This window comes from Ovis aries, chromosome 2 (genome assembly GCF_016772045.2).
Source record: "Ovis aries strain OAR_USU_Benz2616 breed Rambouillet chromosome 2, ARS-UI_Ramb_v3.0, whole genome shotgun sequence".
In the NCBI taxonomy this organism is placed as follows: domain Eukaryota; kingdom Metazoa; phylum Chordata; class Mammalia; order Artiodactyla; family Bovidae; genus Ovis; species Ovis aries.
In genome coordinates, this window is record NC_056055.1 from 55064959 (window position 1) to 55085335 (window position 20377).

General features: G+C 40.9%; 1 protein-coding gene across 6 annotated transcripts in view; it reads right to left on the minus strand.

Moving 5' to 3' along the window:
* LOC121818625 (spermatogenesis-associated protein 31D4-like) overlaps nt 1–20377 on the minus strand; it is a 201702-nt gene that overhangs the window by 19737 nt on the left and 161588 nt on the right. The window contains exon 1 of one of the 6 annotated variants that reach the window (XM_060410901.1): nt 18228–18486. The exons of the other annotated variants lie outside the window; for them this stretch is intronic. The gene's annotated coding sequence lies outside the window, so the exon portion shown is untranslated. Of the gene's footprint in view, nt 1–18227; nt 18487–20377 lie in introns of those variants that run through there. 6 annotated transcript variants of the gene reach the window in all.

A 20377-nucleotide genomic window follows, 5' to 3' on the forward strand; every position in this document is an offset into this window, starting at 1 on the left:
AAGGAATTTGGCCTTCAGACTAGCTTCAGATTCAAGACCTCAACATCAGCTCCTGCTGGAATTTTCCACCTGCTGGCCTGCTCTGCAATTTTTGAACTTGGCAGCTTCCACATATCGCAAGAGCTAATTCTTTAAAATAAATACTCACTCCTGTGTGTGTGTGTGTGTGTGTGTGTGTGTGTGTGTGTGACTGTGTGTCTGTGTGTGTGTATCCTATTGATTTTGTTTCTCTGGAGAACATTGACTCTCCTTTGGGAACACTGCTTTTACAAATCACATTCAAACATCTTGGCCTGGATGCCAATGTCCACCTAAATCTGGATACTCTTTTCTGTTCCAACTTCATTTCATATGACTTTCCAATGCACACACTGCTTTACTCCATCTGGTCACTAATATCTTTGTGCACTGCACTCTGCTGAGAATGCCTTGGTTTGCCAGGCCTCCTCTGTTACTACCTTCAAGACCTGGATCAATTACCACATGAGGCGCTAAGGAAGAAATAAGAGTCTCACATTTCAGTTCAGTTCAGTTCAGTTCAGTCGCTCAGTTGTGTCCAACTCTTTGCAACCCCATGGACTGGAGCACTCCAGGCCTCCCTGTCCATCACCAACTCCCAAAGTTTACTCAACCTCATGTCCCTTGAGTCTATGATGCCATCCAACCATCTCATCCTCTGTTGTCCCCTTCTCCTCCTGCCTTCAATCTTTCCCAGCACTAAGGTCTTTTCAAATGAGTCAGTTCCTCGCACCAGGTGGCCAAAGTTTCAGAGTTTCAGCTTCAGCATCAGTCCTCCCAATGAATATTCAGGACTGATTTCCTTTAGGATGGACTGGTTAAAGAAGAGAGGCGAGTCAGTCAGCAGATGAATGGATAAGACAGCTGTGGTACATATACACAATGGAGTATTACTCAGCCGTTAAAAAGAATTCATTTGAATCAGTTCTGATGAGATGGATAAAACTGGAGCCGATTATACAGAGTGAAGTAAGCCAGAAAGGAAAACACCAATACAGTATACTAACACATATATATGGAATTTAGAAAGATGGCAATGACGACCCTGAATGCAAGACAGGAAAAAAGACACAGATGTGTATAACGGACTTTTGGACTCAGAGGGAGAGGGAGAGGGTGGGAGGATTTGGGAGAATGGCATTCTAACATGTATACTATCATGTAAGAATCAAATCGCCAGTCTATGTCTGACACAGGATACAGCATGCTTGGGGCTGGTGCATGGGGATGACCCAGAGAGATGTTATGGGAAGGGAGGTGGGAGGGGGGTTCATGTTTGGGAACGCATGTAAGAATTAAAGATTTTAAAATTTAAATAAATAAATAAATAAATAATTTTTTTAAAAAAAAAAGAAGGCAAAAAGCAAAGGAGAAAAGGAAAGATATAAGCATCTGAATGCAGAGTTCCAAAGAATAGCAAGAAGAGATAAGAAAGCCTTCCTCAGTGATCAATGCAAAGAAATAGAGGAAAACAACAGAATGGGAAAGACTAGAGAGCTCTTCAAGAAAATTAGAGATACCAAGGGAACATTTCAGGCAAAGATGGGCTCGATAAAAGACAGAAATGGTCTGGACCTAACAGAAGCAGAAGATATTAAGAGGTGGCAAGAATACACGGAAGAACTGTACAAAAAAGATCTTCATGACTCAGATAATCATGATGGTGTGATCACTAATCTCGAGGCAGACATCTTGGAATGTGAAGTCAAGTGGGCCTTAGAAAGCATCACTATGAACAAAGCTAGTGGAGGTGATGGAATTCCAGTTGAGCTGTTTCAAATCCTAAAAGATGATGCTGTGAAAGTGTTGCACTCAATATGTCAGCAAATTTGGAAACCTCAGCAGTGGCCACAGGACTGGAAAAGGTCACTTTTCATTCCAATCTCGAAGAAAGGCAATGCAAAAGAATACTCAAACTACCGCACAATTACACTCATCTCACATGCTAGTAAAGTAATGCTCAAAATTCTCCAAGCCAGGCTTCAGCAATACATGAACCGTGAACTCCCTGATGTTCAAGCTGGTTTTAGAAAAGGCAGAGGAACCAGAGATCAAATTGCCAACATCTGCTGGATCATGGAAAAAGCAAGAGAGTTCCAGAAAAACATCTATTTCTGCTTTATTGCTATGCCAAAGCCTTTGACTGTGTGGATCACAATAAACTGTGGAAAATTTCTGAAAGAGATGGGAATACCAGACCACCTAACCTGCCTCTTGAGTAAATCTGTATGCAGATCAGGAAGCAACAGTTAGAACTGGACATGGAACAACAGACTGGTTCCAAATAGGAAAAGGAGTGCGTCAAGGCTGTATATTGTCACCCTGCTTATTTAACTTATATGCAGAGTACATCATGAGAAACGCTGGACTGGAAGAAGCACAAGCTGGAATCAAGATAACCTCAGACATGCAGATGACACCACCCTTATGGCAGAAAGTGAAGAGGAACTAAAAAGCCTCCTGATGAAAGTGAAAGAGGAGAGTGAAAAAGTTGGCTTAAAGCTCAATATTCAGAAAACGAAGATCATGGCATCTGGTCCCATCACTTCATGGGAAATAAATGGGGAAACAGTGGAAACAGTGTCAGACTTTACTTTTTTGGGCTCCCAAATCACTGCAGATGGTGACTGCAGCCATGAAATTAAAAGACGCTTACTCCTTGGAAGAAAAGTTATGACCAACCTAGAGAGTATATTCAAAAGCAGAGACATTACTTTGCCGACTAAGGTCTGTCTAGTCAAGGCTATGGTTTTTCCTGTGGTCATGTATGGATGTGAGAAGAAAGGTGAGCACCGAAGAATTGATGGGTTTGAACTGTGGTGTTGGAGAAGACTCTTGAGGGTCCCTTGGACTGCAAGGAGATCCAACCAGTCCATTCTGAAGGAGATCAGCCCTGGGATTTCTTTGGAAGGAATGATGCTAAAGCTGAGGCTCCACTACTTTGGCCACCTCATGCAAAGAGTTGACTCATTGGAAAAGACTCTGATGCTGGGAGAGATTGGGGGCAGGAGGAGAAGGGGACGACAGAGGATGAGATGGCAGGATGGCATCACGGACTCGATGGACGTGAGTCTGAGTGAACTCTGGGAGATGGTGATGGACAAGGAGGCCTGGCATGCTGCGATTCATGGGGTCGCAAAGAGTCGGACACGACTGAGTGACTGAACTGAACTGAACTGGTTGGATCCAACCAGATCCAACCAGTCTCACAGTTAGACATATATAAAAACAGCTTTGGAAAGTAAGGTTCCATCCCATATTCCAATTCTGACTAGTTGGTGGTGGCTTCTTGGACCATATTAAGATGAATTCTGAGGCTCTCTGAAAGAGCACAGTGATCTACTAGTGATGTCTTACAGCAGAAGGGTGAGAAGGGGCAGAGTGGTAATAGACTTAGTATATATTTGCTCTCTGCCTTGATGATTAAGGAAAGTAGCCAAAACTATTTTCCTGAGTCTTTTCCAATGCCTATTCAAACAAGATCAGATCTGTGTACTTTTTTAAAAAACTGATTTACATTCTAGTCATTTTCCCAATTTACATATATAGGGAAGTCAACTAGGAGCATTCAAACAAAAGTAAAAGAGAACAGAGAGCAAGCTACATTTACTTCCCTGAAGCCTTTTTTTTTTTTTTTTCACATAATACCAAATGTTGAAACAGAATCTACCTGCTGGGATGAGTGAGTGGGGAATACAAATATCCCCAGCATGCCCTCTTAGCTATTTCATGGCTAAGACACCTAGCACCTGACACTAAGACATCCTTTTAAGTACTTGGGGAAATCACTAGGAATGGAAATTCTCCTGGGGCAGAAAATTTGCATTGATCCTTTCCTGCTTTCCCATCTCTGGAATACTAGAGTAAGAAAAGTAGCAACTCTTTACAGGTCATCAAGATCAGAGTTCCAAATTCCAAATAGGAAAAGGAGTACATCAAGGCTGTGTATTGTCACCCTGCTTATTTAACTTATACGCAGAGTACATCATGAGAAACGCTGGACTGGAAGAAGCACAAGCTGGAATCAAGATTGCTGGGAGAAATATCAATAACCTCAGATATGCAGATGACACCACCCTTGTGGCAGAAAGCAAAGAAGAAAAAATTGGCTTAAAGCTCAACATTCAGAAAACTAAGATCATGGCATCCAGTCCCATCACTTCACAGCAAATAGATGGGGAAACAGTGGAAACAGAGGCAGACTTTCTTTTGGGAGGCTCCAAAATCACTGCAGATGGTGAATGCAGCCATGAAATTAAAAGATATTTTCTCCTTGGAAGAAAAGTATGACCAACCTAGACAGCATATTAAAAAACAGAGACGTTATTTTGCCAACAAAGGTCCATCTAGTCAAGGCTATGCTTTTTCCAGGAGTCATGTATGGAAGTGAGAGTTGGACTATAAAGAAAGCTGAGCATCGAAGAATTTATGCTTTTGATCTGCAGTGTTGGAGAAGACTCTTGAGAGTTCCTCAGACTGCAAGGAGATCCAATCAGTCCATCCTAAAAGAAATTAGTCCTGAATATTCATTGGAAGGACTGATGCTAAAGCTGAAACTCCAATACTTTGGCCACCTGATGGGAAGAACTGACTCATTTGCAAAGACCCTGATGCTGGGAAAGATTGAGGGTGGGAGGAGAAGGGGACGACAGAGAATGAGATGGTTGGATGGTATCACCAACTCGATGGACATGAGTTTGAGTGAACTCCAGGAGTTGATAATGGACAGGGAGGACTGGAGTGTTCCAGTCCATGGGATTGCAAAGAGTCAGACATGACTGAGCTACTGAACTGAACTAAACTGAAGATCAGAGTTTGCCCGACTGATGCAGGTTTCCTAAAAATAAACCCCAAATTGTCTTGATAGGAAATCTCCCTATAATGGTTTTTTCCCATATTCTTTAATATTGGGAGTTGAAGGGGAACATGAGTATTTATACAGATGGATTCAGTTACTTTCATTTATCCTGAACTTGAGCACTTCTTTCCAATACAATAGTGTGACAGACGCTGAAGAGACAAAGAGAAATCATATATGGTCTGAGTTTTCAAGGAACTTGTAGCTTAAATGATAGTCAAAGGATCTACAGAAACATATCTTAGACCAGTGTTGGCAAACTTTTTAAAATAAAAGCCCAGAGAATGAGTATGTTCAGCTCTGTGGGCCATATATTCTCTGTTGCAACTACTCAGCTCTGCTGTTGCAGCGCAGAAGCAGCAAAACAGTACTTAAACATGGGTGTGACTATGTTCCAATAAAAATTTATTTACAAAATAAAAGGGGGAGGGGGAGCTATTGGTCAGGTTTGTCCTACACTTTGCTGTTCCCTGACTTAGACTTTTTTAGACAGATTAGGATAGGACCTGAGATGAGCATCTCTCAGAAGAAGAATTTGGGAAAAAAAAAAAAAAAAAGGTTTGGTCTTTATTTAGTGTGTCAGAATCATATTCCTTGGTGATGATTTTTCTTAATTAAAACTACCAGTAAGATCTATGGCATCTCTTATGAATATGTTACAGAATAAAGTAGTTATATTGAAGAACAGAATGACTTTATTCATTTAAAAATATTTTTAATATAAGATTTTCCATAGTTCATAATTCATTCAGTGAAGAACAATTCCTAAATGAGAAAGTGATGTTGTAGAAAACTACCAGGCAGAGTGGAGAAAGCCCTAGAGGGAAATAAGAAGTCTTATAGAATGCGTTCAATGGAAATGTTTCCCTGTCATGCACAGAGTTCTTAATTTTTCAAATCATCGTGAAATATTCTGGAAGAACAACCCTCACCCCATAATCTCAACAAAGGCTCTCTTTCTCATTCATGTCTCCTCCAGCAACTAGAAATGTATTGAGCAATGGGACAAATAAAAAAGTCTGGAAAATTTGATGGAAGATCAGAAAGCACTATTTTACTATCAGGGCCACTGATGTTCTAAAGAAATTCTGGTCTTACGGAAAGAACTTGTTTCTGAATAGATTTGAGAAGTCCATTGAAACACAAAGTCTTTGGCAGATAGTGCCACTGGCTCAGCTTGTGTGACAGAGCAACTTATCCCCCAAAGTTCATTGCACTGTCCCTCATGATACTATTAAACTTCAGTGTCCCAGACGTTATGAGGAAAAGGATTCTCTGTTTTATTGTGAAATCAAATTCCACATAGACTCAGCTACAGTGAGTAGCACAATCATTGCCATCATTTGCAAAACAATTTCTGGAGGTGACAATGGAAGCAAAACTGAGGGACTAGCCATCTGGTAAACATCGCCTCTACATCACCAATGCCTCTGCTTTATCCCCAATAGATATAGTTCCTTTATATTTGAATCCCCATGGAGGCAGAAGTTGCTGAATGTTGGTATATATCTTACCCCCAATTAGGTATTTACACTTTCAAAGAGGACTCTTAAAGACCCCAGAGTCTTTATGATTCTGTAATAGTAAAATTTCAAGTATCATGAGTGATAAATAACATTATTGGAAATGGGAAGAACCCTATTAGTTTCCCAAACATTAAAGAAACAGTCTTTGTTGGTTAAGATAGTAGTGGATAACCAGCTGTCCATTCACCATAATGAACATGTTTTTTACAGTTTTAACACAAATTGTAATGTTGTGATAAGTTATCCAATGGATTTGGTTAAATAAGTTTCTTTCTAAGTGTGTTTACATAATGCCTCACTTTCAAGAATCTGAAATATAACAAGAAACACACATCCTTTGGTCACCCACTCTATTTATTGTATACTGCTAGATTCTGAGAACTCTGAACAAATACAAAACATGCTTCCTGTCCTGAAGAAGTCTGCGTAATCAAAATAAATAGTAAATCAAGTCATCATTTGACTAGATAAATCCCCACAAAAATGCAATAGCACACCAAAATCACTGGGTTTTTTAAATTGCTTTCCCAATGCATTTAAAGACAAAACTTTTAATAGGCCCATGAACACCCATATGCTCCAGGTAGACAAGCCTTTTCTCTGGTCTTAAGTCACTTTCTCTCTCTGCTCCAGATACACCATCCATCTTTCAGCCTCTCATTCTTACCATTCTCCCTCCTACCCTGGATCCTTTGACTAGGCTTTTTCCTGAGCCTGGAAGACTCTTCATTCTGCTTTCTCCCTAAATAATTCTTCTCACTGTGAGCACTCAGATCAATTGTTACCTCTCAACCTCCATTATTATATGCTTTCATTGCCCCCACATGCTTATCCCCATATTTCTATTTATTGTAGCAAACTTTTATTCATTATGCAATTATTTTACTGATATATTTGGCTTCCCTGGTGGCTCAGATGGTAAAGAATCTGCCTGCAATGCGAGAGACCTGGGTTCAATCCCTGGGTTGGGAAGATGCCCTGGAGAAGGGAACATCTACCCACTCTAGTATTCTGGCCCAGAGAATTCCATGGACAGAGGAGCCTGGTGGACTACAGTCCATGGGGTCACAAAATGTCAGACACGACCAAGCAACTTTCATGTCACTTCACCCAAAACTCCATGAAAGCCAGGATCATATCTGTTCTGTGTTTATCACTGAATCACTAATGCTTAGCATACGATTAGTGGTTCAACAGATAGTTGTTGGATTAATGGATGAATGAATGAATGTATGAACTTCTATAAAAAATGTATTTATAAGTTATTGTATAATATTTCATATACAATTATTCAGTTCAGATCAGTTCAGTTCAGTCGCTCAGTCGTGTCCGACTCTGCAATCCCATGAATCGCAGAACGCCAGGCCTCCTTGTCCATCACCAACTCCCGGAGTTCATTCAGATTCACATCCATCGAGTCAGTGATGCCATCCAGCCATCTCATCCTCTGTCGTCCCCTTCTCCTCCTGCCCCCAATCTCTCCCAGCATCAGAGTCTTTTCCAATGAGTCAATTCTTCGCATAAGGTGGCCAAAGTACTGGAGTTTCAGCTTTAGCATCAGTCCTTCCAGAGAAATGTCAGGGCTGATCTCTGTCATAATGGACTGGTTGGATCTCTTTGCAGTCCAAGGGACTCTCAAGAGTCTTCTCCAACACCACAGTTCAAAAGCATCAATTCTTCGGTGCTCAGCCTTCTTCACAGTCCAACTCTCACATCCATACATGACTACTGGAAAAACCATAGCCTTGACTAGACGGACCTTTGTTGGCAAAGTAATGTCTCTGCTTTTCAATATGCTATCTAGGTTAGTCATAACTTTTCTTCCAAGGAGTAAGCGTCTTTTAATTTCATGGGTGCAGTCACCATCTGCAGTGATCTGGGAGCCTCCCAAAATAAAGTCTGACACCGATTCCACTGTTTCCCCATCTATTTCCCATGAAGTGATGGGACCAGATGCCAGGATCTTCTTTTTCTGAATGTTGAGCTTTAAGCAAACTTTTTCACTCTCCACTTTCACTTTCATCAAGAGGCTTTTTACTCCTCTTCACTTTCTGCCAGAAGGGTGGTGTCATCTGCATATCTGAGGTTATTGATATTCTCCTGGCAATCTTGATTCCAGCTTGTGCTTCTTCCAGTCCAGCATTTCTCATGATGTACTCTGCATAGAAGTTAAATAAGCAGGGTGACAATACACAGCCTTGACATATTCCTTTTCCTATTTGGAACCAGTCTGTTGTTCCATGTCCAGTTCTAACTGTTTCTTCCTGACCTGCATACAGATTTCTCAAGAGGCAGTTCAGGTGGTCTGGGATTCCCATCTCTTTCAGAATTTTCCACAGTTCAGTGTCATCCACACAGTCAAAGGCTTTGGCATAGTCAATATAGCAGAAATGGATGTTTTTCTGGAACTCGGTCTTGCTTTTTCCATGATCCAGCGGATGTTGGCAATTTGATCTCTGGTTCCTCTGCCTTTTCAAAAACCAGATTGAACATCAGGAAGTTCACGGTTCATGTATTGTTGAAGCCTGGCTTGGAGAATTTTGAGCATTATTTTGTTAGCATGTGAGATGAGTGAAATCGTGTGGTAGTTTGAGCCTTCTTTGGCATTGCCTTTCTTTGGGATTGGAATGAAAACTGACCTTTTCCAGTCCTGTGGCCACTGCTGAGGTTTCCAAATTTGCTGGCATATTAAGTGCAGCACTTTCACAGCATCACCTTTCAGGATTTGAAACAGCTCTACTGGAATTCCATCACCTCCACTAGCTTTGTTCATAGTGATGCTTTCTAAGGCCCACTTGACTTCACATTTCAGGATGTCTGGCTCTAGATGAGTGATCACACCATCGTGATTATCTGGCTCAGGAAGATCTTTTTTGTACAGTTCTTCTATGTATTTTTGCCACCTCTTCTTAATATCTTCTGCTTCTGTTAAGTCCATACTATTTCTGTCCTTTATCGAGCCCATCTTTGCATGAAATGTTCCCTTGGTATCTCTAATTTTCTCTAAGAGATCTCTAGTCTTTCCCATTCTGTTGTTTTCCTCTATTTCTTTGCATCGATCACTGAGGAAGGCTTTCTTATCTCTTCTTGCTATTCTTTGGAACTCTACATTCAGACGCTTATATCTTTCCTTTTCTCCTTTGCTTTTCACTTATTAGAAGTCTAAAGTTCACTCAGCAAGCATTTATATAAATCCTACTATACCTGGCACTCTGTTAAGTACTCTTATACAGAGATGAAGACATTGTTCCTATCCATGCTGCCTACTGAAAGAGACAGTAAACAAATAATCACAACATAATGAATTATGGGTAAGAGAAATCCAAAGTGTGATGAAAACATAGAGGCAAGAATTAACTCTGTCTATAGAAGCTGCAGAAGACTTCTAAGGAATTTATGTTTGAGTTCTTGAAGAAGAAATAAAAGTTCAATGGGCAAAATAATGAGAAAAGACATTCTATGGAGAAAATGGAGTGGGAAAAAAAGTCAAAAGGTTTGAAGAGCTTGAGATAGATATGGAAGAACAAATAGTTTGGTACCACTGTGACTAAAGCATATGGAAAGGGAATGACTTGAAATGGGATGGAAATAGTAGGCTGACCTGAAGCAAAGAGGACACGCTAAATCTGTAGGTCAAGCCACTCATGTGGGATGGGACTGAAAGGCAGTTAGTGGGAGGTAGAACTAAGAAAGAAAGAAATACCACCATCGGAATGTGGAGGGTATTTGAAAATCAGGCACTCCCTGTCTCTGATCACTTTTTCAAAATCCTACTTCATAGGACAATGTTTGCCACACTTCCCTAATGGCAACATTGCATGGCTGTTAAAATACATATTCCAGGGACATAGCCTAACACCTTTGAATCAGCATCCCCAAAGGATAAACCAGGAATTCTGAATGTTTAACCAACATTCTAGGTAACTCCTATTACAGGGAAAACTTGAGAAACATTTTCAAAAGGAACTCCTATTCCACCTTCAGTGAGGCTCAGCATCCTTTTCCGTAGAACTGTCTACTGGTCTATCAAGAATGTGTCAGTCCAAGAAAACATTAACTTCAATTAGCAGGTAACATAATGACTCTCGTTTCCAATAAAGCAATAAAATATGACTGTGCTCACATAGAAAAAATACAAGTGTAGTCAACATATCATGGGAAGAATTGTACAAGCTACTGGAAGAAAATGTCAACTAATTATGTTCAAAAGATGAACCAGACTCTCTGCAGAAGGAAGAAAGCCCATGAACTTCTTCCATTAGTGCAGTGGTTGATTTCTTGGGTCTTCAAATCCATTTGTTTCTCCCCAGGTGACTAACTATCAATTAAATCAACTATTGAGTTCCCATGAGCTATGTGCGTAGCTATAGAACAACTGAAATGCTCAATGCTCAGTTGTTGAGCTTGTCACTGACAGAGAATGGAGCCCATTCTGAGTTTATCACACCCCCACCCATAATGGAAAACAAAAGCAAAAACCTCTTTCTATGCTATTGAGTTATTGGCATTGAGAATACCAATATTCTCAATGATTATTGAGAATCATTATATTATAATGATTAGTTATATATATTCATTTAAATTTGAATAGAAACCCCTCATTTAGTCCACAGACTTCCTATGACCAGCTGGGTCATTGCTTGACTGCCCACAACTGCGGATGCACATGGAAACTTTGGTGGTGTAAGCCTGAACCACTTCTAATGGAAAATTTTGCCTTTCGTGGGGATCCAGCTGGGTAACTGCCTCCAACCTTGGAACTCACTGAAAAGCAATAGAGTGGATTCTCAGGTTGTTTATACAATTTCCTTCATGGCTTTTTGCTAAATAGTTTCATATCTCTAAGCCTCAGTTTCCTCACCCGCAATTAATCACAAATGCTGCCATTTTAACCTGTATCATATAATACTGTAAAAGTAAAATGTTTTTAAGAGTTTGCTTGCTGCTGCTGCTGCTGCTGCTGCTAAGTCACTTCAGTCGTGTCCAACTCTGTGTGACCCCAAAGACGGCAGCCCACCAGGCCAGGCAAGAACACTGGAGTGGGTTGCCATTTCCTCCTCCAATGCGTGAAAGTGAAAAGTGAAAGTGAAGTTGCTCAGTTCTGTCCAACTTATAGCGACCCCATGGACTGCAGCCTAGCAGTCTCCTCCGTCTATGGGACTTTCCAGGCAAGAGTACTGGAGTGGGTTGCCATTGCCTTCTCCGAAGAGTTTGCTTGATAGCATATCAAAACTGGGGCTTCCCCGATGGTTCAATGGTAGAGAATCTGCCTGCCAATGTAGGATATGTGGGTTCAATCCCTGGCCTGGCCAGGATAATCTTCTGGAGAAGGAAATGGCAGCCCATTCCAATATTCCTGCCTAGGAAATTCCATGGCCAGAAAAGCCTGGTGGGGCTACAATTCATTGGGTCACAAAGAATTGGATATACAACTTAGTAACTAAACAATAACAAGTCATAAAATGAAACTTTTAATATTTTTCATGGAGAAGGGGGCCCAGGAGAGGTTAAAATGTTTAAGGCAAACCAAAGTCATAACACAGCCTATGTACAAATATTCATGCTCATTTCTCTGGCTGAAATTTCCTCTCTCTTCCATCATCTGTCTCACTCACCCTTCAAGCCTCAATTTCTGAGTCATTGCCTTGGGGAAATTTTCCTTAAGGAAATTCTCTCCTCCACATTTCATCTGCTCCATCCCCCTCCCCCACACACGTACATACTGACACCTACCTTGGTTTACGTGCTCTTATGTACACAGCTCCATCACTCCATCTCCACAATGACCCTCTTCTATGGAGTCACTCAAAGACTAAATATCAGGTATCTTGTGATGCAGATACTATTGAGTTCCACCCAGTCCTCGGATATTATGAGTGCATGGCTCACACACCAAGTCTCCCAGAGGAACTGTCCTTGCCTGACAGGAGGTGCTTGTGAGCTCACATTGGCCTCTACCTAAGCCCACCTCCAAGGGTGGTCCATAACCTACAAGCAACTGGTAGCACCCTGGCCCTATTCTCTTTCCCAACCAGCTTTACAGCATTCCCTATAAAGGACTAAATCATTTGCTAAGAATACCCATATCAATCTCTGCTTCTAGACAGCACGACCTAAGACACTTTGAATTGCCTTGACTAGCATTAACAAACTGGCAAAAATTGCCTAAAAAATGAACAAATGAGTGGACAAATTAAGGAGTAAAAGTTAGAGATACAAGGAAGTAAGCGTCAAAGACCTACCCAGGCCTTTACAAGGGCTGAACAGATCATAAAAGAAGTTCCGTCCTTGTTAAACTAACACAGGGAGGAAAGACAGAGAAGGAGGCTCCAGAAAAATAACAAGACTCTTCTCCAGACTGGGAAAGAATCTAACAATCAGACCTGAAGAACAATGCCTGCTGTGTGCTCAGTAGGTCACTTTCACATATACCAACAGACTGAGATGATATCAAGTCATCAAAACTGATGGAGGTTTCCTGGGACTTCCCTGGTGGTCCAGTGACTAAGACTCCATGATCCCAATGCAGGGAGCTGAGGTTCAATCCCTTGTTAGGGAAGTAAGGTTCCACATGCTACAACTAAAGATCCTGCATGCAGCAGCTAAGACCTGGTGCAGTCAGACAAATACTTTAACAATATATGTTTTAAAAAAAACTGATGGAAATTTCCATATATTCTCCCAGACCTGACTGGCTCCAGAGCTGGGGACAAGATGAGTTTGCAAGTGTGGATTATGAGGTTAGTTCCAGTGAATTTTTGTGAACTACAGTCTGTTAATGAAAGGCTATCTTTTTTTTTTTTAATTTTATTATACTAAAAGAGATAATATGTATTTTGTCAGTGGTAAGATAACCTATTCTAAGACTAATGGAACTTTGTTATTAATTTTTTTTAATATATTACTACTAATAAGCACCCATGAAGATACTTTCACAGGTAGAGAAGGTGACAGTCCTAAATGCTGTGGAAAAGCTGCCTTTGAAGACCTGATACCTTGTGATAGTACCCTGGTGATCCTAAAAGTGTGGTCCTCTGGAGCCAATGTCTGTCAAGCTGGAAAAATTAGAGAAGATTTCATGGCATGGAGTTTCTATCATAGATATGGTTCTTTGTAATTTAAGCAGATCCTCTCAACCTTTGCAGCAGTTTGGAGCTGAGCAGATGGCAGGGGAAGGCTTAACTAAGTGGTGAAGTTTCAGCTGCAAAAGGCAATTCCTAGAATGACAATTCAGAAATTCATTTCCCCCAACACTTATCATATTGGCAGAGGGTTCGTGAATCTTTTTAGGAAAACGAGAAGGAAGCAGTGCATCAGAATAAGGCATCCTATGTTTAGTTAGGTTATATGGAAGCAAACACTACTGAATCCAATTCTTCCTTTTTGTTTGCTATTCCCAAGGCAGAGGACCAGACTTGTTTGTAAATTAAATAATACCAAAAAAGCTAAAGCTTATGGTCTGCAGTAAAACAGATCTCCGGCACACAAAGCAACTGATAAACGCACTCTAAATTGCTCCAATCCTGACTGCCTACAGACCCCTGTAGTTTCCAGCTATATCTTATAAAGAAACATGGAGGTTGTGAAAAGAGCATAATCTGGAGTCAAACCCTGCCTCTGATACTAAATAACTATATGATCTTGAACAAATTACTTTTTTGTTCTGAGGCTGTTTCCACAAATGTAACATGGGAGTGGAGGTGGGGGAGGGGATAATGACAATCTCAAAAGATTATTATTGTAAGAATTCGGTGTGATAATGTTTATGAAAGTAACTGACAAACAGTAGACTTCGAACTCACATCATTTTTTCTTTATTTCTATTCTGCCTAGTGTGGCAGAAGTTTATGCCAAAATAGCTGGATCTTTCAAACCATTCCAATGCTGGCTCATCTATAATTTTTCCTTTATCTTCAAGCAACTGTAATATTAAAGTTTGTTTTCCTTGCAATTCCATAGCCCTTATTCTATGTGAATGAAGGAATGAGGTTCAGCTTTTGTGATTTTAGTTTTGATCCTTTGCAATGTGCATGTATGAAAAACTAGAAGTCTATTCAAAAGCTCTAAGTGTATATTGTCTTTTAATGAGGATCCTTTGTTTTAATTCAGTTTAAATTACTCAAATGCAACAAAAATGTAATCAATTGAAATTATTTCTGTGGCAAATAATAGAAACATTATTCAAATGTCTTTAAAAATTCAGGGAACTGGGCTTGCCTGGTAGTCCAGTGGTTAAGAATCCTCCTGTCAATGCAGGGGACACAGGTTCAATCCTTGGTCTGGGAAGATCACACATGCTGCAGGGCAACTAAGCCCATGGGCCACAACTACTGAGTCTGTGTGTCCTAGATTCTGTGCTCTGCAATCAGAGAAACCACTTGTTGTGAAGCCTGTGCACCACAACAGAGTGTAGCCCCCACTCACTGCAACTAGAAAAAGCCTGCTTGTAGCAACAAAGACCCAACACAGCCCCTGCCACCCTACAGAAAAAAATCAGGGAATTTACTAGCTTCTCTAACTAAAAAGTCCATAGGACTTTCCATGAGGCGGTCCCAGACATGGTTCCGTCTAGGCTCTCACTCAATTTTTCTGCAGGTCTCTCAGTTCTGTCTGCCTTCAAATGTTGGCTTTGTTCATGCGCTGGCCTCATGAAATGACCACCAGCAGCACTCATGGTAGTTCCACAGTCACATTCAAGGGCAGAACGAAGGCCACAGCCAGTTTTTTGAAACATCATCATACGAAAGTCCCAAGCTTCACCCTTATTGGACAACTCAGATGCAATCTTTATAGGATGGGAAATAAATACAATGCTCTGATTGGCTTAAACCTGCATCAGTCATTGCAACAAGGATATAGGATTACTCTGAGAGACTCAGATCAATCAGGGCCCTCCTCTGACTCTAAAGATAAGGTTCATTCATCCCTCCTAAACATCATGGTTGTCAAGGAAGCTGAAATGGATGTCAGAGAAACAAATTCAAAGTCCACTACTATTAAAAAGTAAATTTAGCAATTTACTACAGTGCTTCTGAATGTCTATTTTTTACTTTTTGAAGTTATCACTTCTTTCACTACATGGAATTCTTTCTAAATAAAATATCATAATTTAGCATCCAAGGGCAATGTTTGACTGACAGTCAACGAAAGAAAGGCAAGACATCAGCGGGAATTTCAGGACATCAAGGTGAGGGGTCTAGTTTCTTGGTTTTCTTCTCTCTCCACTTCTATTTTTTCACTAATTTTTTCTCACTTTCTTCCATCCATATCCTCTTTTTCTTTTCTTAATATGCCTTTTAATGCATGCAAACATAATAGGATGTGAGATTAGACATTTCCTGATGTCTAACCAGGAAATTTTACTGAACACCTCAAAGCTATTGAAACATCCTTCTAGCGACATATCCTCTCAGAAACTGTTAAAGAGAGGGCCAGACTAACCCACTGCTCACCTCCCCAGAAGCTTATGAAAAATAAAATTAGAGATTCATCAGAAAGGAAGTTTGTCAAAGGTGAATTTATATAGAGAGGTGAGAAAGGGATGTTTTTACCCAGCCTGGAGCCAACTGAGGAAGCTTTCAAATGAATTACTCAGAGAAGCCAGGGCCTGTCAGATAAGGGAGGCTGGTGGCTCACTCATAGGCTGGATATGTAAGAAAATGCAGGGGAATTCGTTGGTGCTTTCGTGGTTAGGACTTTCACTGCCAGGGCCCAGATTAGATCCCTGGTTGAGGAACTAAGATTCCACATGGCACAGCCAAATAAAAAGAAATCCATAACATTAGAGTTTGGTGGGGAGGGAGGAAAGGAAAGAGTGAAAGAACAGATAATGTCCATCTTTCACACTGCCAAACCCCAAGCTTTGAGTTAGATCTTAGCTGAGGTGAGAGCAGAGGACTTGGGTGGGACTTTTAAACTGTATGCAAGATGAGTTGTGTGGATTTTTTTTTTTTTTAGGTTCAACTAGGTTCTCTAATATTTGAAAATATGACTCTTCAATAATAATCATGGAGAAAGCAATGGCAACCCACTCCAGTACTTTTGCCTGGAAAATCCCATGGGCAGAGGAGCCTGGAAGGCTGCAGTCCATGGGGTCGCTAAGAGTCAGACACGACTGAGCGACTTCACTTTCACTTTTCACTTTCCTGCATTGGAGAAGGAAATTGCAACCCACTCCAGTGCTCTTGCCTGGAGAATCGCAGGGATGGGGAGCCTGGTGAGCTGCTGTCTGTGGGGTCACACAGAGTCGGACATGACTGAAACGGCTTAGCAGCAGCAGCAGCAATAATAGTCAAACATGATTCTGGCTGAGCGGTTTTCAAGAAATGAGGAATAAAGAGTCCTGGAGCATGTTGTTAGTTGTGAGAATATCTTTAAAATAATTTTTACGTTATATTTTAATGTAAAGGAAAAAAGCTGTTTCCTAAATTCAGTTTTTGTAATAAACTTACTTATATGAATGCAAATTACCATATATACATCTTCAATATACTTCCTCTGAATATACCTAAGTAATGCATTATTGGGGTCCTGCAGGAAACGCAAAATATTCATATGAGCAATAGAGGAGTTTACAAAGATGTGAGGTGGTGGGGGGTGTGGATATGAAGGTCAGCACACTGATCAAGGATGGTAAGGCACCAGAGGGAGCCTTAGCATCCCCACGCCTGCAGAGAGAAGGGGAAGGAGTGATAACCCAAGCCCAGGGAGGGATGGAGCTTCTCTCTGATGTGCTGGTGTCTTGGACAGCAACAGGCAAGGAAGCCCAGTCAGTGCTGGGCACAGAACAGAATGGAGACCAGGGAAGAGCTCACCGGGACTGGCAAATATTCAGCACATATATTTCAATTTCTAAATTCTGACAAATATCATTGTAATTGATACAGAATACTCAACGTACTCAAAAGTAATGATAAAGTTTCCCATTGAGTCTTGTGGCAAAAACAGAATTATATTCCTCAAGGAGGAAAAATTAACCCCAGGCCAATGAAATCAACCCTAAGGGTATAGAAATTTTACTTAAACACAAATGTTTTTCACCTAAAATTCACCTAAATATATGAATAACCAAAAAAGTTAATCACCAAAACAAATCTGGAAATTAAAATGTTGAAAATGAAAACCAAAGAAAGAGTGACCCCACATAAGGTCACAAAGAGAGGCCACAAGCCAAAGGCCTACTTCAGCATGCTGACCTGGCAACATAGACCATTAAAGTACCATCTCTCTTAATAGCTTTGCTCAGACAGGCCCTCCATGGTACATTTTCCAACATCTGAAGTCTAAAATGATGATAAAATCATTCCTAGGAATACAGAAAGCTTTGTCCCTCTTAGCATCTCAAAGAATCATTTTTTCCCTTTGTACCATTTTTCCATTACTCTCTACATTGTTATTTTTGTGAACTTAGAGTAGAACACCTAATTTTTTCCACATCTTTGTTTTTTGTCACTAATGAAATAGTGACACAAGATTTGTTCAACTCATTCTTTCCCTTCCAGTTAATTCCCACATTCCAGCCATGCAACACTCAGCCTTTCTCTTTCTAAACTCAATTAAGTGCTGAGTTGTGTATTCTTTCATTGCTCTGCAAAAGTGTCCTCTCTGTCCTCACCACACGCACACACACATACACCACACCCCCCCCCCCAACACACACACACACGTCCTACACACACACCCTGTTACCACTCCATCATCCAAAGAAATCCTTCAAGGTTCAGTTTAAATGTTATCTCTTCTCTCAACCCCCCACTAATCTGCTCCCATACCACACCCCTAAGGCCAATAGGATCAATACAGTTAAACATCTTCTGTCTACTCACCTCATACTCAGTCCCTTTAGAGTGATCCTTATCACCTATATCACAGATAGTTCTTTCTATGACCATCTTCCCATTAGACTATCAGATCTGGGAGACAGAAAACATGCCGTTTATATCTCCAGTGGCAGAGGGAGAAGGTTTATGCTTTAAGAAAGAAAGAAAAAATATCTGAAAAGGGTGTCAAGATTTCTTTAGTGTTTTGTAAGCAACAGAAGTAGCTTCTGTGCACTCCCCTCTGCTCTGCTGGCACATTAGGGACAGGGCTACAAGGAGATAGACGGCAGACATGTGAGCTTGCACTTGGACACTGGCTGCCCCTTTGACCAGAAATCAGGTCAAGGCCACTTCAAAATTCCTTTAACATAGAGACAAGAACAACATGTAATAAATTAAAACCATCTTTTGCTACTTAATTCTTAGCCATGGTCTACATGTCACGTTGCCTTAAAATGAGAGGTGACTGTTCATTAATATCTTCTTGTTTATTAATGAGCAATGAGTGGCTCTGTATACAAAACGGGTTGTTGCTACAACACATTGACACAGTTATAAATAAAGCAAACTGCAAAGAGATTAGCTGTGGAAGATCCGAGATTTTATTTGTTTTCATGAGGACTCTCCCAGTCACTTCACGCTTATGGCAAAGTCATGACTGCACCCTAAGGTCTATTTAGCCTAGACTAAGCGACTGTCACCAGCCCCATTAATGCTGCAAGCAAGCTCAGTGGAGCTGCTTACAGACCAGGGAGGAGAATGATGTCACTTCACTTTTAATAGATATCATTCTGAAGTCTTTGCATTTCCTTTGCAGTCAGTAACGACAGACTCCAAGTGCAGGAAGAGAAGTTTCTGACTATAAACTTTCAAGACTTTCCTTCCTACCCACCCCTCCCTTTGAGTCATGTTGACTATGCTCATTAGATGAGTTACTCAGGTACAGTATGTTCCTATTATTTGCAACCCATTGTTCTCTAAAACTGCTTTGTAAACTATAAAGGGCTTTAAAAATTCACTTGTTTTCCTGCCTGAGCTGAGGACAGCACCTCCTCCAGATACAATTATCAGCACACCAATCACAACTCTCCACCAATGAGGACAGACTTTCTCTGATTTCTAAAGCAACTGATTCAAGTGGAAAGAACCCTTACTTAGAGAACTAAAGGCCTAGGTTCAAATTCTGGCTACATTACCAGGGCTGGGACTAAGGCAAGTTAAGCAAGGGGCCCAAGGAGCAAAACTGAAGGCAGCACTCAGTCTCAGATCTCCCTCATCTTGTCCCATCCAATACAACCTCTGAATTTTTTTAATGAAGGGCAAATTCATATGACACAAAATCAACCATTTGGAACCGTACAATTCTGTTGCCTTTAGTATAGTCACAATGTTATGCAATCACCACCTCATCTAGTTGCAAACATTTTCATCACCCCAAGACGAAACTTCATACCCATTAAGTAGTCACACCTCATCCCTTCCTCCCTCCCTTCAGCCCCTGGCAACTGCCAACTGCCTTCCTATTTCTATGGATACAACACGTGTGCTTCTGAGTAGTTCTACTAATAACTAAGTTACCTTGTGCCAAGACATTATTTGAGAGGTTCTAGGTGCATTAATTGGAGAAGGCAATGGCACCCCACTCCAGTACTCTTGCCTAGAAAATCCCATGGATGGAGGAGCCTGGTAGGCTGCAGTCCATGGGGTCGTTGAGAGTTGGACACGACTCAGTGACTTCACTTTCACTTTTCACTTTCATGATTTGGAGAAGGAAATGGAAACCCACTCCAGTGTTCTTGCCTGGAGAATCCCAGAGATGGCGGAGCCTGGTGGGCTGCTGTCTATGGGGTCCCACAGAGTCGGACACGAATGAAGCGATTTAGCAGCAGCAGCAGCAGCAGGTGCATTATTTCAATTACTCCTCCCCAAACCGAATGGGGTAGACATTAGTATCTCCAGGTGAATTGCCTCTTATTTAATTCTCTATTATTTGTTCATCTGTTAAATGAAGAAAATAGTAACAACAACTCTAACAACAACTTGCTAAGCACACTTATGTGAAAGGCATTGTTCTAGGCCAGGAATAGCAATAGGATTCATTGCTAACTAACTGGGAGTGACTTCCTGTAGAAAAGGGGGAGAGGAATTCTTGAGAT